Source organism: Erythrolamprus reginae, chromosome 4 (genome assembly GCF_031021105.1).
Source record: "Erythrolamprus reginae isolate rEryReg1 chromosome 4, rEryReg1.hap1, whole genome shotgun sequence".
Classification (NCBI taxonomy): Eukaryota; Metazoa; Chordata; class Lepidosauria; order Squamata; family Dipsadidae; genus Erythrolamprus; species Erythrolamprus reginae.
Window position 1 is genome coordinate 114,644,411 of NC_091953.1, and position 22,853 is coordinate 114,667,263.

The 22,853-nt window shown below is 38.3% G+C and overlaps 1 protein-coding gene across 2 annotated transcripts in view; it reads left to right on the top strand.

The window, feature by feature from the left end:
• ABCC4 (ATP binding cassette subfamily C member 4 (PEL blood group)) overlaps positions 1-22,853 on the top strand; it is a 234,331-nt gene that overhangs the window by 202,574 nt on the left and 8,904 nt on the right. The gene's annotated exons all lie outside the window — the stretch shown is intronic.

The window sequence follows — 22,853 nt, forward strand, 5'->3', positions numbered from 1 at the left end:
TCTGCACTGTTTATGTTAATTGCGATAATCAAGACTACTTCATTCATTATTGCCAAATTCGCTGGACCTACTAAAAGTCTCAAAAAATTGTAAAAAAAACTTTGATATCTTTCCATCAAATGGGGAAGATGGTCATTTTCAGATGAGTAAGGAAGATCTTTTGGGAGTGATGTATTTCCACTAATTTTTATTAATCAGTATTTAGTTATTTTAACTGCTTTATGGATACTGCACAAATAATTGCAAATAATACATTTTACAAGAACAGCTGGTCCTGTATGACCAAAAGTGAACCCAAAATTTATGTTGCTAAGTGAGTTTGCTCCATTTTATGACTTTTTTGCCACCCTTGTTAAGTCAATTTGTGAAGTTAGTGACACACTTACAAAGTGTATCTGACTTCCCCGTTGACTTTGGTTATCAGAAGGTTGCAAAAGCGAATCACATGACTCCAGTTCATTGCCAACCGTCATACATACGAACCAGTTGCCAAGCATCTGAATTTTGATCACGTGATCAATGCTGCAATGGTATGAAGGAAAAATGGCCGTAAGTCACTTTTTTTAAAGTGGACTTTGCACAGTCAGTAAATGAACTGTTGTAAATCGAGGGCTACCTGTAACTGTATTAAGCCATATTCATATTTTATTATACAGACTATTTGGGATGACAAGTGGGCTAATATTTTCCAGAATTTGAACATTAGAAAGCACACTATTAGTACAGTGATCCCGTGAATTTCCGTGAAGTAGAGGAGATATATATTTTTTAATGTATTTAACGAGTATTTGGACCTTTAAAACCCACCCTTTGCATTAAACAGTCATTCTATAATGTTTCTCAGCTGGAACTACATGTGATATCCTACCAGTTTCTTTAATAGAGTACAGTAGTACTGTAGAAAAATTTTATGAATTTTTAATGGATTTAAAATTTTCAATGGATTTAATGGATTTAAGCCCCCTTTGAAAACCCGTGAAGTAGAGAATCCACATAAGATGAACTGTGAAGTAGCAAGGGATTACTGTACTCCCAAATTATTATGGCTAGGCTTAAAGCCTAAAAACCTTCTAAAGAGATTTTCCCCTCCTATCTATCTATCTATCTATCTATCTATCTATCTATCTATCTATCTATCTATCTATCTATCTACCTACCTACCTACCTACCTACCTACCTACCTACCTACTTACTTACTTACTTATTAGATTTGTATGCCGCCCCTCTCCATAGACTCGGGGCGGCTAACAACAATAACAAGAAATAGCATAAAACAAATCTAATATTTAAATTACTTTATTTAAAAACCCTTATTAAAAACCAAACATACACACAAACATACCACCCATAAATTGTATAGGCCTAGGGGGAAGGTATATCTCAATTCCCCCATGCCTGACAACAGAGATGGGTTTTAAGGAGCTTACAAAAGGCGAGGAGGGTGGGGGCAATTCTGATCTCTGGGGGGAGTTGGTTCCAGAGGGCTGGGGCCGCCACAGAGAAGGCTCTTCCTCTGGGCCCTGCCAAACAACATTGTTTAGTAGATGGGACCCGGAGAAGGCCAACTCTGTGGGACCTAACTGGTCGCTGGGATTTGTGCGGCAGAAGGCGGTCCCGGAGATATTCTGGTCCGGTGCCATGAAGGGCTTTATAGGTCATAACCAACACTTTGAATTGTGACCGAAAACTGATCGGCAACCAATGCAGACTGCGGAGTGTTGGTGTAACATGGGCATATTTAGGAAAGCCCTGATTGCTCTCGCAGCTGCATTCTGCACGATCTGAAGTTTTCAAACACTCTTCAAAGGTAGCCCCATGTAGAGAGCGTTACAGTAGTCGAGCCTCGAGGTGATGAGGGCATGAGTGACTGTGAGCAGTGACTCCCGGTCCAAATAGGGCCGCAACTGGTGCACCAGGCAAACCTGGGCAAATGCCCCCCTCGCCACAGCTGAAAGGTGTTTCTCTAATGTGAGCTGTGGATCGAGGAGGACAATGGTTGTATTCCCTCATGAGGTGAGAGATGATTCATAAATATATCTGTGCTAGTCAACCGTTAGAGATTAAGTGATTCTTCAAGATTGCGCTATTCAATTACTTTTTCAGACCAAGGAGTTTTCCACACTTTTAGCACCTTTAATCTTAAGAAAGATACATTTCATTATTCCGTTGTTTTGCTAGAATATATTTAGTGGCTAACCCAAAAAAAAAATTGAATACCGGTAATTGTTTTGCGTTGTCTATTTCATATGTTCTCAGGGAAATGTACAAGATAGCTTATAGGGCTCTTAATTGTTAAGAAAGCTGTGGGGGTAATCTTTCCGATCTCTTAAAAAAAGTTTCATACAGAGTAATTAAATGGGCTATGCCAGTAAAGATGGCAATATAGAAAAGAAACATTATTTTTTTTCTGTCGAACTTGACAAGCTTGTAATTTTCTTGGCAGAAGTTCTAAAGTAAGTTCACCTACTGCTTTCTTCCCAGTCTAATCTATAGCCTGGGATATTCAGGTCTGACTTTGCACATAGCTTCTGCCAAAATTGGCCACTGACACCTGCCTGTTTGATGACGTAACTTCTAGAAAGACTTAGATGAATACAGTTTTAAGAGGTGTAGTGTCTTTTATGAATGCTTTTATAATAATCTCTTAATAACTTTATGATAGATCAGGGGTTTTCAAACTGGCTGCCTGTGGGCTGGATGCCACATATGCAGGCCATGCCCACCACAGCTCCGCGAAGGGGGAGAACGTTGCCATATAGAAACATAGCATAGAAGATTGACGGCAGAAAAAGGCCTCATGGTCCATCTGTTGTACATACTCTTTATAAGTTGGAGGATGATGAAGATATTGAGGACTCAGATTCAGATAGTGTTTATGAAGTAGTGGGGGGCCTGGGGTTACAGGTAGTAGAACAGGTGGGAGGCCAGCCACAGGATGGGGCTATGAGTTCAGGATCTAGCGAGGGAGAATCAGACACGCGCTGGGTTAACCCTAAATTCAGAAGGATTCAGAAATGTAGAGAGCAAAGGTCTAGAAGAAGATATTAAGGAGAGGAATGGGTTAAATATTGTAGTGAGGTATTTGGCACGCCAGGGGGCTAGTGGAGAAGAAGGGTGGAGTTTCAACATTGCTGAAAAGAAATATGGAGGGGTTTTTCGCCACGCTAAAGTAAGCCAAAGTATTTTGTATTGTATTTAGTCAGTGCTGCTGTTTTTTATAGCTATGTAGTTAGGAAATAAATCTTGTCTAATTGAAGCAGGAAAAGGAATGTGAGAAATGCGGCTAGAAGAGAGATAATGGACCGATTGATGTCTGGAATGTGTTGAAGTACAAGAGAGCAGAGAAATAAACGGAATTGCTTTGTTCATGAAATGATGCATTTCATGAAAGTTATTTGTAATTACTAAACTTCTACCAGAAACCAGAACACCATTTAGTCTGCCCTTATACTATTTCATGTATTTTATCTTAGGATGGATATGTGTTTATCCCAGGCATGTTTAAATTCGGTTACTGTGGATTTACCACGTCTGCTGGAAGTTTGCTCCAAACATCTACTTCTCTTTCAGTAAAATAATATTTTCTCACGAGACTTCTGATCTTCCCCCCAGCTAATCTCAGATTGTGCCCCCTTGTTCTTGTATTCTCTTTCCTATTAAAAGCACTTCCGTCCTGAATCTTATTTAACCCTTTAACATATTTAAATGTTTTGATATGTCAATCTGTTATTTTATTCCAATAACTTTTTGCTTGTAAACATGTCCACCATTGATGATAGAATGTGCCTTTTTCTTTTTTACACTTCCAGCATAATGGGGAAACTTTTGGGAACATTTTCGAGAGTCTTTCCGGTGGTAGATGCCACCTGTAAAACATTTTTAGTTGGTTTTCCTTGAATGCATTCGATTTTCTCATCTGCCAATTATTAGTCCATAATTTTCCCCATTTTTCTAGTTCAATTGTGCAACCAAAATTTATTCCCCAGCTTATCATATTTTCTTTTACGATTTCCACTTCTGTTTCATAACGAATCAAGAATTTATATATTTTACCTGTTAATTTTTCATCATCTTTTAGGAGTGTCCTGTCCAAATCACCTCTCCCCACCTGGAAACCATGTTCCCTTTTATCCTTTTGGTATGCATCTTTTAGTTGTAGGTATCTCCACCAATCTATTAATTTGCCGTTTTGTTCCATTTCTTCCTTTGTTTTTGTTTGTTGATCTAATAGTTCTTTATATCTAATTGTATTTTGGGGCCTAATTAAACTTGGATGATATGTTAATTCTATTGGCAAAACCCATTCTGGTACCTTAGTATAGTGTTGGTTTTTTTATTATCTTCCATGTTTGGATAAGAGGATATGTGTTTATCCCAGGCATGTTTAAATTCAGTTACTGTGGATTTACCACATCTGTTGGAAGTTTGTTCCAAGCATCTACTTCTCTTTCAGTCAAATATTTTCTCACGATACTTCTGATCTAACCTCAGATTGTGTCCCCTTGTTCTTGTATTCTCTCTCCTATTAAAAGCACTTCCCTCCTGAATCTTATTTAACCCTTTAACATATTTAAATGTTTTGATATGTCACATGACAGCAACATGATGCCGTGAGGTTGACACCCATGTGATAGGTGACAGATAGATCTATAGATGGACATAGATGAATAGATATCATAATGATTTTTTTGACCAAGTTGCCTTGCTTTTGTCTTAAGGATTTTTGCTTTGTTTTATTTACTTTCCTCTATTGGAAATAAAAATAAAATCTATGTGCAGATGTGCAAATTCATCGCAGCAAAATTTCTAGAGAAGTTGGGCTCTTTTGATTACCTTCAAGAGCAATGTTTTCATTATATACTAAATTTGTATTGTTTTATCTTGTAAAACAAACTCTCACTTTCTAAACATTAACAATTGCATTGTTTTAGTTTTTACTTTTATTTATTCATCATGTTTCTACACCAACCATCTCACCTAAGTGATTTTACTTGCCGTTTTGAAAGTACCTGTGATTAAAAAAATTATTAATTAATACAACATTTGCCAGATATTAAAATCAGTCTTTCAAAAGAGTAAAATTGTAGGAAAACACTCCATAATTATCTTGTGGGGTATTATTATTATTATTATTATTATTATTATTATTATTATTATTTATTAGATTTGTATGCAGCCCCTCTCCGAAGACTCGGGGCGGCTAATATAGTAATCAATATATAGTAATATATAGTAATAAAATGCAGTATACAATGAATGGAACTTACCGTATTGCAAAAGGCAAACAGCAGCATGGAAATATAAAAGCTTTATTGTTGTATATTTCTCAGTTAAAAGTTGTGATCACCTCAATTCTCTATTTTCTAAAAATGGAGTTGTGATGATTGGGTCAGATCACTCTTTCATTTTGATGACAATATTCTAAATATCAACAGTTCAGGAACATGATTTATATTGGAATGAAGCAAATGTGAAAAGATGAATTTCCTTTTCATTGTGCTGCAAAATTAAAATTTACTAAGCCATACATTCCCACAATGTTTTCTGAATGAGATGTGCATATGTTAATTGCCGTAAAGATTTTCTGTTTCTCATTGGATAAGACATTTTGTTCATTCTCTAAAAGAATGGCATTGGAAGAATGGTGAAGCTGTGTAGGTATGCTTTGATATCCAGAGTAACTTTGTACAGTGGTACCTCATCATACGAACTTAATTGGTTCCAGGAGGAGGTTCGTAAGGTGAAAAGTTCGTAAGATGAAACAATGTTTCCCATAGGAATCAATGTAAAAACAAATAATGCGTGCAAATCCTTCAGGAAAATCCCAAACTTTAGAAGGGAGGAGAACAGAGGGCAGGGAGGAGCAGCTAAAGGGGGCAGGTGGAAGAAGCAAGGCTAGGCTAAAGGGTGAGTGGGAATGAAGAAAGGCAAGGGGGGCGCCCCTCCCTTTTCTTTCTTCAAAAGACACCGTTTCAGTTCCTTTGCAAGCACGTTGTTCTCTGCAAAAATTTTCCTCCCCCAAGCTGCCCCTCCCTCCTCCCTTTTCTTTCTTAAAAAGACACCCTTTCAGTTCCTTTGCAAGCACGTGGTTCTCTGCAAAATTTTTCCTCCCTCAAGCTGCCCCTCCCTTTTCTTTCTTCAAAAAAGGGGAAAAAAAGAAACCCCTTCATCCCAGCAGCAGCGGCTTGGGTTCGTAAGGTGAAAATAGTTCGGAAGAAGAGGCAAAAAAATCTTAAACACCGGGTTCGTATCTTGAAAAGTTCATTAGAAGAGGCGTTCGTAAGATGAGGTACCACTGTATATGAAAAGTAAATTTGACCAAGAATTTTAATTTGAATGGAAACTATTTCAAGATTACAGATTCATATATGGATTTGTACCACGTTCAACATTTGGGTTTCTATCTTTTAATATTTTACAGCAGTTGCGTATGTTTCTGTAACTTTGTTCCTGATATTTATAATTCTCTTTTGCTTAATTTTAATGGTTAGCTTTTAAAAAGTGATATAATATATACTCATTTAGAACTAATCAATTATATATGTCACCTACCTATTTATCCAACGATAACTTGTTTCTCCTTTCCTTTCCTTTCCCTTTCCTTTCTTCCTTCATTTATGCTTATGTTCAATTATTATTTCTATTATTAAGTAACAAAATAGTAATCTCAGGAAAACAAATCTGTACCACTGTATATAATTATTTGACAAAGGACTTTTGAAATAAGAGCATCTCCATTTGAAAGTAGATTCCATCTAAGATCTACTCCCAGTTCTTATATATTTCACTTCAACAAAGCATGGACTGTGGAACAGAGAATTGATTTAATAATGCATATCAGAATTAGATCACTGAAGAGAACAATGTCCTTCATTTTTTTCTTATTTGAAGGTGTTCAAGGCAATTTAATGAAATGTATTTTGAGTCTCACATTGTGAATCTCACATAAGATGTAATTTTTTTTCATTTAAATCTGAACAATTATTAGGAGTAGGTTTGTAGAATCCATACTATAATCTACTACAAAGATGACCAGACAAAAATGTTAGATTTCTAAGAGGAGGGCAGTTAGTTCATTATCTAAAGATGTCAATTTTTTAAAATGACCAATGCTCATTGAACCTTAATACCAACTTGAACAGCATTTCCTAACCATTAGTGTATTTTCTTTGAGAAGAAAATGTCGCTACTCTAGCATGTGAAGAGCTGCCTTCAGCAGTTGCTTTCTCTGAATAAACTTCTATTTTTTAGTCTTTTTCATCTATACATAGGCATTCATTTAACCCACCTGTTCAGTTGAATTTGATGCAAAAGAAGTGGTCAAATTAGTGAGACATTGTCAGTGTATGGATCAGTTATCTGATTCAAAGATATTAAGGGTAAAGTTGGATATCAAGGATTATTATTTATTAATCAGATTTGTATGCCGCCCCTCTCCGTAGACTCGGGGTGGCTAACAGCAATAATAATACAATGTAAACAAATCTAATATTTAAGTTAATTTAAAAAACCCAATTTAAGAAACCAATAATTCATACTGACATACCATGCATAAATTTTATAAGCCTAGGGGGAAGGGAAAGTCTCAATTCCCCCATGCCTGATGACAGAAGTGGGTTTTAAGGAGCTTACGGCAAGGAGGGTGGGGGCAACTCTCATATCTGGGGAGAGTTGGTTCCAAAGGGTCGGGGCCACCACAGAGAAGGCTCTTTCCCTGGGTCCCACCAAATGACATCGTTTAGTTGACGGGACCCGGAGAAGGCCAACTCTGTGAGACCTAACTGGTCACTGGGGTTTGTGTGGCAGAAGGCGGTCCTGGAGATATTCTGGTCTGGTGCCATGAAGGGCTTTATAGGTCATAACCAACACTTTGAATTGTGACCGGAAACTGATCGGCAACCAATGCAGATTGCAGAGTGTTGGTGTAACATGTGCATATTTAGGAAAGCCCATGATAGCTCTTGCAGCTGCATTCTGCACAATCTGAAGTTTCCGAACACTTTTCAAAGGTAGCCCCATGTAGAGAGCATTACAGTAGTCAAGCCTTGAGGTGATTATGGAGCCCATGCCACTATATCTTGCTACCAACATTCAGAATGGCATAATTGCAAAACAATGACCCACCACTCTTTCATGACGTGATGCCACTGAACTTGGTAGACAGTTGTTTCAACATTTGATAAGAGGTCTAGAGTTCTTGTTGGTTTTTTAAAAAAAAACTTCAGACACAGATATTTAATCTGAGCACTTGCTGATGTGGGTTTATATAATCAGTATCTTACAAAAGTTCCTAGAACAAATTATGTATCTTTCTGACATTATGCATTACCTCATTAAGGTAGCATGTTGTTCACTCTTCAAAGTAGTGTTTACAAACTGCTAGAATGTGCAAGTGGTCAGATTAAGATGTTAAAGTGTTCTGTTTTGCTAGAGAGACAATTGTTTTGAAGAGCCCATTATTATGGGTCATTCCTTGATCCAGATATTTATGATCAAACTTTTGGAGTTGTTCTTGCCTACTATGTTTTTAACAGTTTAGGCTGCTATTATATAAAGTCAACCTTGATTTTATTTATGGATTTTTAGGAGCTCATCTTCCAAAAGTGTCCAGTACAATTCTTTTCCAACCCTTCATAGAAATATCTGCAATCTATATGTTCTGTTTACTTAATTTGAAACAACTAATAAATTCACATTTTTAATATTACTGGGATATTTTGCTTTCATTGAATTGGTTTTTCTTTATTGCTGTTTTGAATATATCATCTTAAACTATTTTTTAAACAGGGATCAGAGAAAAGAAGGAACGTGTGATAACTCCAACCTAATTTTCGGTGTCCTTTCTTAGGACATTCCTGTATCATTGTTGATCCTGTAGCTCGCTCTTCAGATTGTGGAGGACCTCAATTTTTGTAAAGGGTCCAGAGAAATCCATTACACCTTTTCCCCCTGCCTGAAGTTGCCAGTATGATTTTACCATGCTATTTGCAATTAAAATATCTAAAGTAAATTGGGAATGCAGCCTCAGGCTAACATGCCAACCTAGAAGGGAGGGAAAAATAAGAAGGTCATCCACATTTATCAACAACAATGCAATGCCTTTGTAATATACAGTACTAGGCCAATGTTATATAAGCATTGATTTTGGTTTTGCTCAAGGCTGTTCAACAACATGCCATGGCTATTTGTTGTTTTCATGCTAATACATAGAATCACATGGCTGGAACCTTGGAGGTCTTCTGGTCCAGACCTTATGCCAGAAGTAGCATGCAGAGCCATCTCTCTGGGCATGCCAGCTGTCACATGTTGCTTTTCAGCTGGTCTTTGTGTGTGCATGTGTGCTGGAAACTAGAAGCTTAACTTCCCGGCAGAAGCATGCAGGCCTGGGAGCTGCTCTTCCGATTTCCGGTGTTCCCCCAAACATGCACTCCCATTTCGGCACTCGGTGCCAAAAAGGTTCGCCATCACTGCTTTATACTATCCTGGTCCAATGATTGTCCAGTCCAGGGGTAGGCAAAATAGGCTCTTCTATGACACATGGACTTCAACTCCCAGAATTCCTGAACTAGCATGATTGGCTCAGGAATTCTGGGAGTTGAAGTCCATAAGTCATAGAAGAGCCAACTTTGGCTCCTTCTGGTCCAGTCTATTTTTGAAAACTTCCATCCATGGAACACCCCCAATTCCAAGAGGCAATTGATTAATTGTTCTCTCAGTCAGGAAGTTTCTCCCTTACTTCTAGGTTGGATCTCTCTTTAACAACAGTACTTCTGGTCCTGCCCTCTGTTGTTTTGGAGAACAAGTCTATCCCCTTTTCTCTGTAACAGACTGTCAAGTATTGGAAGTCAGTTATCATGCCACCCCTAATCCTTCTCTTCAATAGGTTGGACGTAGCTAGCTCCCTCGACCATTCATCATAATCATATTATTAGCCTCCAGACCCTTATCATCTTTATGTTGTTGTACATTTATTTTGTTAGCAATGCTCCCTCCCCTTGCTCCGTATTGCAATCTGCAAAGCCCGGAACCAAAGGTACATACATATAAGGGTTTCTTTCTAATGCCAAGTTGTGCAAGAGGAAAAGAAACTTATTTCAGAGGGCAAAACAATTGGAATATCCAATTACCCGCAGTGGCTTATAGACAGCTGGGTAAAAGAACGGGATAGCTTCCAGACAAGACTTGTTACTTGTTTAGGTTTTGGTCACATGGCTGATCTGAGTGATAGCAATTATTATAGAATTAAAGTCATCAGTGAAAATGGGGCTAATAAGATATTTATCTTTTCACAGACTAGGGTAGATGGAAATCAGCTGTCCAGTTGGACTGTCCGGTTACACATTCATAGCAGCTCTTTTGTTCCAGTTCTGGTCTAGTTGCACTGGCAATCTGATTTGTAGTCTCATGGTTTCAGTTTCTTTTAAATATCTGTTAAATACGTGGGGAGTGTCTCTCCTGAACTGAATTTTCTTCATTTGCCCAGAGGTTTAGACTCATTTGCACACATGGCAAATTTTGACTTCCTGTTTCTAAGCAAGGGGAAATGTCCACACTTGGGAATGTATTTCACTGAAGTGAACTAGATTTCATTAAACAGTGGTACGAGCTTACAAACTTAATTCATTCCATGACCAGGTAGAAAGGTTTGTAAGAAGAAGCAAATTTTCCCACAGGAATCAATGTAAAAGCAAACTGACCTGTTTCCTCCCAGGAGATTCCTAGAGAGGCCCCACAGGGGCTTCTCCCCGCCTTTTCCGGCCCTATTTCTTCCCAGGAGATTCCTAGAGAGGCCCCACACAGGCTTCTCCCCGCCTTTTCCGGCCCTATTTCCTCCCAGGAGATTCCTAGAGAGGCCCCACAGTGGCTTCTCTCCGCCTTTTCCGGCCCTATTTCCTCCCAGGAGATTCCTAGAGAGGCCCCACGGAGGCTTCTCCCTGCCTTTTCCGGCCCTATTTCCTCCCAGGAGATTCCTAGAGAGGCCCCACACAGGCTTCTCCCCGCCTTTTCCGCCCCTATTTCCTCCCAGGAGATTCCTAGAGAGGCCCCACAGAGGCTTCTCCCCGCCTTTTCTGGCCCTATTTCCTCCCAGGAGATTCCTAGAGAGGTCCCACAGAGGCTTCTCCCCACCTTTTCTGGCCCTGTTTCCTCCCAGGAGATTCCTACAGAGGCCCCACAGTGGCTTCTCCACGCCTTTTCCGGCCCTGTTTCCTCTCAGGAGATTCCTAGAGAGGCCCCATGGAAGCTTCTCCCTGCCTTTTCTGGTTACAGTTTTGGAGGCTCAGGTTTGTAAGTGGCAAAAGTGCCTTGAGAAGAGGCAAAAAACCCCACCCGGTTCTTATCTAGAAAAGTTTGTAAGTAGAGGCATTTGTAGGTAGAGGTACCACAGTAGTTTTAGATGCCAATGCAAACCGTATCTTTTTGTATCAAGCTTTTGCAATGCCTTGATGGGTTGGATGATCTTTGATTTCCTCACAGTTTTAGCTCGGTGGTCGTATAATGGATCATTATTATTTATTTGCTGGGCTGATAGGTTGCTTAATCAGAACTAACTTTGTTATAGGCCTGTTACCTTTATGCTATGACAAAAAACTGCTGTTTATTCTATCACATTTCATAATTTATTCAAGGAGGAACATTCTAGAGTGTAACCACATTATTAAATTTGAAGGAAAACTATAAATAAGTACAGAACGTGAATTAGAAGTCTTAGAAGTGGTTTACAGATACTGTAAAGGGTGTACCCAGGAGTTACCCTAGTTTTGATAACATCTCCTGGCTAAAAGAAAAGAATTTATGTGGTGAATCTATGTTGGGTTTTGCTGATTATCTCAGTGAACAATTTCTTCCTCAACATTTTACTTAACATAAAGAAACCTCTAGGATTGCAGTAGTTTAGCAATCACTCAGGTATGTTGCAATATTACTGTAGTCTTCATAGCAGTTGCTATAAATTAATCAATTTTCAATGGAATTTCAAAATAGGAAGGGCATTTTGTTTTAAATTGAAGGCATAGCTCTACCTACAAATGCCTCTACTTACGAACTTTTCTAGATAAGAACTGGGTGTTCAAGATTTTTTTCCTCTTCTCAAGAACCATTTTCCACTTACAAACCCAAGCCTCTGGAAAAGGTGGGGAGAAGCCTCCGTGGGGCCTCTCTACGAATCTCCTGGGAGGAAACAGGGCAGGAAAAGGCAGGGAGAAGCCTCTGTGGGGCCTCTTTGGGAATCTCCTGGGAGGAAACAGGGTTTCCACCCTCCCTGTGGTTTCCCCAATCGCACACATTATTTTTACATTGATTCCTATGGGAAAAATTGCTTCTTCTTTTTTTAAATTTTTTTTTTTATTATTTTCAAAAAAGACAATACATCACATACAAACATAAAGAAACCAGGCAAAACAAAGAGGAGCTACAATCTCTCCGCTCAAAATAGAAGACACCATAATACAATAAGGAAAAACTTTTGTAGATTAGATCAATTCAGAGGAATAAAAACTTCTATTACATATCTCTATTTATACACATTTCAAAATGGTAAATTTAAATATTTTTAAATTCATTGAGAATTTCTTTTGTTCAACCAGGTATAGACCCTATCCCAAATTTTATAAAATTCTGATTCTTTTTGGTTACTCAATCACCTCGTCATCACGTCTGGCTCTGCACATTCTATAATTTTTCTGATTACTTCCTCTTCTTTTGGGACTTCTGCTTCTTTCCATCTTTGGCCAAAAACGATTCTGGAGGTTTTCCTGATTTCCTGGGAGGTAATTTCCTTTATTTATTTATTTATTTATTTATTTATTATTTAGATTTGTATGCCGCCCCTCTCCGCAGACTCGGGGCGGCTCACAACAAGATACGGTGAATCATAACAAATCCAAATAGCTTTAAAATATTTAAAAAGATTTAAAAGGAACCCCATTTACTAACAAACACACACACAAACAAACATACCATGTATAAATTGAACATGCCCGGGGGAGGTGTCTCAGTTCCCCATGCCTGATGGCAAAGGTGGGTTTTAAGGAGTTTACGGAAGGCAGGGAGAGTAGGGGCAGTCCTAATCTCTGGGGGGAGTTGGTTCCAGAGAGTCGGGGCCGCCACAGAGAAGGCTCTTCCCCTGGGGCCCGCCAACCGACATTGTTTAGTTGACGGGACCCGGAGAAGGCCCACTATGTGGGACCTAATCGGTCGCTGGGATTCGTGCGGCAGAAGGCGGTCTCGGAGATATTCTGGTCCAGTGCCATGAAGGGCTTTAAAGGTTATAACCAACACTTTGAATTGTGACCGGAAATTGATCGGCAGCCAGTGCAGACTGCGGAGTGATGGTGAAACATGGGCATACCTAGGTAAGCCCGTGACTGCTCTCGCAGCTGCATTCTGCACGATCTGAAGTTTCTGAACACTTTTCAAAGGTAGCCCCATGTAGAGAGCATTACAGTAGTCGAACCTCGAGGTGATGAGGGCATGAGTGACTGTGAGCAATGAGTCCCGGTCCAGATAGGAACGCAACTGGTGCACCAGGCGAATCTGGGCAAACGCCCCCCTCGCCACAGCTGAAAGATGGTTCTCTAATGTGAGCTGTGGATCGAGGAGGACGCCCAGGTTGCGGACGCTCTCCGAGGGGGTCAATAATTTCCCCCCCCAGGGTAATGGATGGACAGATGGGATTGTCCTTGGGAGGCAAAACCCAGAGCCACTCCGTCTTATCCGGGTTGAGCTTGAGTCTGTTGAGCTTGAGTCTGTTTATCCATCTTTCTACTTTATTCCAACACAGTTTAGCTTTTTGGCAAGTCCACCATTGATGATAATAAGAACCATTATTTGCTTTTACATTGATTACATTGATGGGAAAAATTGCTTCTTCTTACAAACTTTTCTACTTAAGAACCTGGTCACGGAATGAATTAAGTTCGTAAGTAGAGGTACCACTGTATATGCATACTTTTATTTTTTTAAAAAATTCCAATTCTAAGGCCTTAGCATCCTTTGTGCGGGAGTAACTGTACTAACCAAACAAACAGATATTCTGATATCTTAAGAGATATTAGAAATTGGATTGAAAGCCCACAGGCTGATAATCTGGTTCAGTTGTTATTCTTCCAAGCAGTTTCTTTTGTATCCTATGAGGCTAGCGTGGAGATGACTTAGACTGAAGATGAAAAGCTATTCCGAAAATCATAGATCATCCCAAGGGTGAGCAGATCCAATTCCAATCAAAGAATTGCATTAAAAATATTAAATTTATTTCAAGGTACCTACAGCATGGAAGTATGTAGAAAAATGATATTAAGGATGTACTTATAGTACATAATAATAAAATAATACACAGTATTACATGCAGTATAGTAACCAGACTCCTATGTTTTATGTGAGCATTGCAAAGGTCTATTTGCATAGATTACTTCAGATTGTTTGAAATCAAGGCTCTACATTACTTTTATCAATTGTGTATTTATGAATAACAAGCCTCTTAAAGAAAATTAGCCACATGGTTTTCTAATAGGTAACAGCTCATTGGCTCAAAATAGACAAAAAAGTGCAATTTTCTTCACTCCATTTCATAATTTATCACATTCACATAGTAATACACCAGAGGTTTCACCAGTTTCTTAAAAAGATTGAATGACTGACTACATAAGAAAATCACATCTTTCAAAAATTCTGTTTTTTATGTGGCTAGAGAGACATAGGGAAGTTAATTGCTCTAAAATGGGTACATTAAAATTTGCTGGGGTAAAAAAATAGTCATCTGAGAAGAAAAAAATATATTTACTTTTTTTGTCAATGCAGGAAGAAATTACACATGATTTATCGGGGGGAGGATCCCTCCAAAGGTATAGTTTAGCTTGTAACTATCAAGTTGTACCAACTACCTCTGTCATAAGAATTGATCTTAACTCCTTAGCCATTTATGCTGTCAAAGGAGTTCAGAATTTCTTGAATATTGCCCTATCCTGAACTGGGAAAGAGAAATATTGCTCTATCCCTTATCTCTGTAAACATTATCTATAAACTTATAAATATGTTTGGTCAACTGGACTATTTAAACTTCTTGGCAGAACAAGCATTTCTATAAGTTCAAGGTGGTGGATTTTTTTCACTCTCATTGAGTTTATAATTCTTGACCAATGTACAATAATAACTATAAGAGAAAATTCATTTCATACATAAGGGATATGGAAGGGAATCACTATTGGCATATCTAAGCCTTGCTTCCCAAATCACCCCTTCTGATTTTACTGTTTTAAGTTTTGATTAAGCTCTGTTAGTGTATGCAACAAGAAGGCCCAAGGTAGCAGCTACGTGAGAGGTACTTTCATGTTCAAGACTCATTTGTTCATATTTGGTGAATAGCTAATCGATATTTCAGGAAAAGGTCACACCAATTCATTTATCTGAAATCCGGTACTCAAATCAGCTTCTGTGCTGGAATACTACTGTACTGCCTTCCTATCATTTCATATTATTTTCGTCTCATCTTGTATCTTAGGAACTGTCTTATTTTTATTCATTTATTGTTAGAGTTGGAAGGGACCATGCGGGTCATCAAGTCCAACCCCCTGCCTAAGCAGGAACCCTATAGCATCCTAGCCAAATGGCAATCCAATTTCCTCTTAAAAACGTCCAGAGTATTGGAGTTCACAACGTCCGCTGGTAGGTTGTTCCACTGGTTGATCGTTCTGACCGTCAGGAAGTTCTTCCTTATTTCCAGGTTGAATCTCTCCTTGGTCAGCTTACAGCCGTTGTTCCTTTGTTTGATGAACGTAGCAGATTTTGCATTCTGTGGCAGTTACTAGAACCAAAAATTACCGTAAGTTGTGCAGAAGATGTGACGAGACCTCCCATCTAGGTATAATTTGATGACAAAATTAAATCCAAAGAGTTAATGGTTGGATTCTGCCCCAATTCTTTTCACTTTACAACATAGGTGTAGGTTTCCTTCATTCTCATGGCTTCAGTTCCTGAAACTAAGTTTTTCTCAGACTAAGCAAGAATGTCAGAAACTTGGCTGATGTTTAAGCTTTTGATTATAATTTATATATGCATTTGTTGGAATAGAAGTACCTATCCCTTGCCGAAGGCTCTTCTTCAACATCTGTGATGTGACCTCACATAAGTTGCTCATGCTTGCTGCCTGCTCCCACCTTCTTCTCTTTAACCGTTTCATTCCAACAAGTTATTTTCCAAAGATATGAAGACGGCAGACAATTCTCAGAGGATGAAAATTTCTGCTGAACTTTAATGCTTTATATTGATACATTGAAGAACATCCCATGATCTCCTTAGCTCTTGACTCATCACGGTATAGGTCCATACTGGCAGGTTTTATGCTATTCATACTTTATATGGAATGGCTGTAAAAAACAAAACCTGATTCATAATTATGAATGATGAAAAAATGAAAAAGTCAGGGATTTTATGTGATAAATCCTGTGGTTTTTTTTTAAAAAAAATCTTGTTGAGAAGTGAAGGTCTCATGAGCATTGGGGGGGTGGAAACATGAGTTGAGATTATGGGCTGCATTATTTTTGGTGGACCACAAATTGCTCAAATCAAGCTGTGCAGTTCTTCAGAATTGAACTCCAAGTGTGCTTTGGACTGTGTTTGTCATTAACACTTTAGAATAGAATAGAATTCTTTATTGGCCAAGTGTGATTGGACACACAAGGAATTTGTCTTGGTGCATATGCTCTCATTGTACATAAAATAAAATATAAATTTGTCAAGAATCATGTGGTGCAACACTTAATGATTATCAAAGGGCTCAAATAAGCAATGAATAAACAATTAATATTAATAAAAATCTTAGGATACAAGCAACAAGTTACAGTCATACAGTCCTAAATGGGAGAAAATGGGTGATAGGAATGATGAGAAAAAACTACTAGTAGTAATAATAGTAGTGCCGACTTAGTAAATAGTGTTGAGGGAATTATTTGTTTAGTAGATTGATGGGAAAAAACTGTTATTGTGTCTAGTTGTCTTGGTGTGCAGTGCTCTGTAGCAATGTTTTAAGGGTAGGAGTTGAAACAGTTTATGTCCAAGATGCGAGGAGTCAGTAAATATTTTCAAGGCCCTCTTTTTGACTTGTGCAGTATACAGGTCCTCAATGGAACTTTTGAAGGAACAGTGCAAATTTCTCTAGGATCCATATTTGTTACTAGGATTTCTATGTTTGCTGCTATCTATTTCAAATTTTAGCAAAATTTCCTGCATATTGTTGAATCTAAATTTTGGAGCAAAATAAGCTATGCACCCCAAACAAATTTTCAGTGAATTGAAATACTGTACATTGTTCAAAGATAGATTTCCTTACTCAGTAGCATAGTTATTCCATTGTATCTTTAAGATTTGTGTAGTGATCTTCAAAACAAGGCAGAGAATATTTCTGTAAATGGGAAACACATCAAATTTGCAGGTGACTCCATGTTGGCTGGGAGGAATAACCAATGTGTTAGAAGATAAACTCAAGTTCTAAAACAATCTTGACAGACTTGAACTCTGGGTCTTATCCAACAAAATACAATTAAGTGGTGAGAAAAATAAGGGTTAAGGTTAAAGTTAGGGTTGAGCAAGAAAAATCAAATGCACGGATGTAGAATAGATGGTACCTAGATCAACAGTGTGAGAGATCTAGATGTCCTAGACTAGTGAAATATGTGCCAGTGTGCTGCAGCTGCCAAAATGTCAACAGACAGATAATATCAACAGACAGATAGTATCAAGCTCATGAAGAATGATGTTAGTATTTTATACTGCATATACTTGGAATATTGCATCCAGTTCTAGTCACCATGATATAAAAAAAAGATGTTAGGCCTCTAGAATGTTTACCGAAAAGAGCAACAAAGATAAATTAGAGGACTGGAGGCTAAACCGTACAATATATGGATATAGGGACTAGGTATCTCCGGGACCGCCTTCTGCCGCATGAATCCCAGCGACCGGTCAGGTCCCACAGAGTTGGCCTTCTCCGGGTCCCGTCGACTAAGCAATGTCATTTGGTGGGACCCAGGAGAAGAACCTTCTCTGTGGCGGCCCCAACCCTCTGAAACCAGCTCCCCCACCCTCCTTGCCTTTCGCAAGCTCCTTAAAACCCACCTCTGTCGTCAGGCATAGGGGAATTGAAATTTCCCTTCCCCCTAGGCTTATAGAATTTATACATGGCAGGCTTGTATGTATGAGTGGTTCTTTAAATTGGGCTTTTTTAGATTGTTTTAATATTAGATTTGTTTACATTGTCTTTTTATATTGTTGTTAGCCGCCCCGAGTCTTCGGAGAGGGGCGGCATACAAATCTAATAAATACAAATACAAATGTCTAGTCTAATGAAGAGAAGATCTAAGGGTGACATGAAAGTAGTCTTCCAATAATTTGGGGGTTGTTACAGAGAAGATGGGAATAACCTTTTCTTCAAAACATCTGAGGGAAGGATAAGAACATACAGATGGAAGCTTAGCAAAGAGAGATTCATGCTAGAATTAAGGAGAATTTTTTGACAATGGGAACAATTAATCCATGCTACAGCTTACTTCCTAAAGTTGTGAGCGCTCTACCACTGGAGGTTTTCAAAATAAGATTGAACGACCACTTGTCCAACATGGTATAAATTTATCTCCTTAAGCAGGACTAGAAGAACTCCAAGATCTTTTCCAATCCTATTATTCTATGTTCTATAGCAATAGCATTTATATACTATAAAAGCACTACTTCATAGTGCTTTTACAGCCCTCTCTAAGTGGTTTATAGAAACAGCATATTGCCCCCAACAATCTGGGTCCTCATTTTACCCACCTCAGAAGAATGGAAGGCTAAGTCAACCTTGAGCCAGTGGTGAGATCTGAACCGTTGAACTACAGCTAGCAGTTAGCTGAAGTAGCCTACAGTGCTGCACTCTAACCATTGCCCCACCCGGCTCTATCTATAGGTATATCATTGAAAAATATTCATCAATTTAGCTCACATAAGTTGGAGTCCCTTTCTCCCAGTGTGGCAACCTAAGCATCAATTTGTATGTTCAGATGTCTTCTTAACTTCAGCTGTGAGGGCGCTTTTTAAAGTTCTGTCTGTAATCTTCAAATTTACATCTTCTGATAAGAATAAAAAATACCTATAGTTGAACAATTTATGTGCAAATTGTACCAACTAAACATGTAATTCATCCAGTCAAATATAGCTTATCCTTCATGAATTATGACATTAAATGTTAATAGTGGTAGTTGTTTTGCAGATATCATACGTAAAACACGATTTTGAAGTTTAGAGTTAGCAGCATGTGGGAAGGAATTTTAGTGGTGGTGGTGGGGAAAAGCTTTTATGCCAATTGCTGTCTACCCAAACCCAACAATCTCTGGGCTCATAAAATAGAAGCAATTTTACTTTCAAGAGTTGATAACCTTAATTCACTGACAAGATGCCAGCCAGAACAAATATGCAAAATATGTCATATACTATTCATTTTGTTTTGATTTTTTTCTATCTGAGGTCACCTGTTTTTGTGGATGTTTTACTCCTTAAAAATAAAGTGCTAGTCAAAATTATATTACTGAAAATACACATTTTTTATTTTAATGACATCTCTATGTGAAAAATGGCACATTTTTGTCTACAGCACATTGTGCCTTTGTGCCCTTTAAATATTCTAATTAATTTCAAATAACCAATAGCATTTTTAATGGCTCATTTCATAATTTCTTCTGCAAATATATCCAGAATAATCTTCTCCTCTATATCTGCTTGGTGAATTGGGATTTTACTCCTGCTCAAACAGGACACTTTATACCATTTTGGACATCTAAATGCTGATGTATATAAATGCTGTATGTATATAAATGCCATCAATCCATCTACTTTCTTCAACTTTCTCTAGTATTATGTACTTGACAAGGGAGCTGGATAATTGTATATAGTGTCCAAAACATATTCATTTGAGTTTGGTCATTTGACTCTTGTGTGAGGACTATGACGGTTTTATTTTATAATTCGTTTCTGTTTCCTCTACTATCTATGGTACACTCTCTTTTTATAACACCAAATCTCAAAAGTATCAATACTACTATTATTCCCTTTTTTTAAAATCCAACTTTTGTATCTATATCTATATGTATTCTCTACATAGCAACTGTAAGATATATGGGCTCAGCACCCAAATTTCAGTCATTAACTGCAAAGATGCTTCTAATGGTCATAACGCCCCCCTCCTTCTGCACCATCATAATTTTGATCAGTTTTTGAGCAACTGGGGATTACCTGGGTTATGTTGAATGGCTTCTGATTTGAAGTACCAATGGCCTGGCACTGTACTGTCAATAATTTAATATGGCCTATTTGTGGAATTTTCTTGGTAAAAGTAAGGAGTGATTTAACACCACCTTCTTCCAGTACAGTGTAAATTTATTTATTTATTTATTTAATTTGACTTCTATGCCACCTAATCCCAAAGGACTCAGGGCAGTTTACAACAATATAAATTACAAAAATGATAAAAAGAAGTAAAAAAAAATACAATCTAAGCTCTAAAACCCTAATTAAAACTTGTAATACAATAACTCAATAGCATACGTACATACCATTCATACCCTTGGCCAAGCTAGTTGTTAATTCAGGGTCCCTAGACCTGCCGGCATAGCCAGTTCTTTGTGGCCTTACGGAAAGCCAACAGGGTGGGAACAGTACGGACATCGGGGGGTAGTTGATTTCATAGAGCCGGGGCAGCAACAAAGAAGGCCCTCCCCTGCGGCCCCGCCAACCTGCATTGTTTAGTTGATGGGACCTGGAGGAGGCTAACTCCGTGTGATCTAATTGGTCTCTGGGACGTATGTGGCAAGAGATGGTCCCGTAGATACAGTAGTCCCTCACTATATCGCGCTTCACCTACTGCGGCTTCACTTCATCGCGGGTTTTCAAGAAATATTAATGGGAAAAATCATTCGCAGATCTTCCCTGGTTCACGGGTTTCTGAGGAAGTCGATCGGCAGGTTTTTCAAAAAAAAATAAATCTAAAATTGTAAATACTGTATTTAAATACTGTATCTAAAATAAATACTGTGTGGGAAGGGTTTATAAACACTTAAAACAATGAAAACATACCAAACAATTACAATATAAATACTTAAATAAGTACTATCAGTCGATAAATTCCCCATCGCGGATTTCACCTATCGCGGCCGGGTCTGGAACGTAACACCAGCGATAGGTGAGGTCTTACTGTAGTCTGGCCCTGAGCCATATAGATCTTTACAGGTAATAACCAACACCTGGCCTTTGCTATGTCACTAAAATGTTCCGGGACGACTGTCAGGCTTTGGATGATCCTGTGATTGCTGTGTATTTAATATTTTCCCTTTCTGTTTTATTGCAATTTTCGAGGCTTGTGTATGGCTATGTACTAAGTAATTAATAGCATTGCTCTTTTGTTGCTGAAAGCACAACACAAACAGAAAAATAATTGGGCAGGATTTTTTTTTAAAGGGCAGCTTTAAAAAGATGTATATAGAAACTGGTGGCCACTGCAGCCACAGAGAGGCTTACTTTCATACAAAGCGTGTTATGCTCTATTTAATGCAAAGTGAAAACGTTTCACTCTTTGGAAAGACGAACCCTATATTTAAAGCCTGGATTTCCCCCCTTTCATTTCTAAGGGAGTGGTTATTCAATAAAGGGCTTTGCTTTTTAAATTACACATTCAAGGCATCTAAATTGGCTTGCGAAATTATAGGACGTCTTGATTGTTGTGCTGATGCCCTGTAGATGAAAGTCAGTTATCTTTAAACCCTTCAGAAAGGTGATTTTAATTATAATTAAACATAGTCAATGAGGGTGCAATGAATTTAAGATTTGTAATGTGTTCTTGTATGTGTAAATAAAACAGAATAAAGAGAAGGAATTTAAATCTGTGTCGGGAATAGTAGCTCTGAGATTGCAGGAATATTTGCAGTGTCATATAATATTAAAGTGGAAAGCTAAATGAGTAACCTTAATTAGACTGTGATTCTAAGCACACTTGCCAGGTGAAACAATGGGAGTTACTTCGGATCAGCATGCATAGGATTGTTCGGAAATTACACTGTTGTGAGCAGAGGTGGGTTCCTCCCAGTTCACACAGGTTCCATAGAACTAGTAGCAAACCGTTGTTAATGTCACAGAGCTGGTTCTGCCGATGCAGGTTCGTGCGCCCTCGCCATCCTTTTTGGGGGATTTTTTTTTGAATGTTTTAATAATTTTTTTCTTCTGTGCATTTATAGAAGCTGAGTTTCTGGCACTGCATATGCACCGCCATCTTGTTTTTTGCTCTTTTTAAAAAAAAATGGCACTGCGCATGCGCGCACACCTGGCTACATGGCGCAGGAGAAAGCAAACCAGTGGCATGATAAGTTAGAACCTACCACTGGTTGTGATGTGTGTGAGGTTGTGCAGGATGGTATTTCCAATGGACGTTTTGGTCTTTCATTTATATATACAGTGGTACCTCGAGATACGAGTTTAATTCGTTCCGGACCTGGGCTCTTAAGTCGAGCAGCTCTTATCTCGAACGACTTTTCCCCATAGGAATTAATGTAAATAATTTTAATTGGTTCCAGCCCTCAAAAAACTCACAAAGTTAGTCTAAATTATGCAGAAAGACATGTTTTTAATGAAGAAATGTACATGTACATATAAATGAATAATGAAGTTTCTTTCACTTAACTTGTAAACTTTCTTAAACTTTTAAATTTACATATGTTCAACTTCTCTGCCACCCAATCCTGTAGGACAGAGGTCCCCAACCCTTTTTGCACCAGGGACCGGCTTTAAGTGATCAAGAGAGGAATGGGTGAATGAATGGACGGAGGGTGGGAAGGAAGGAA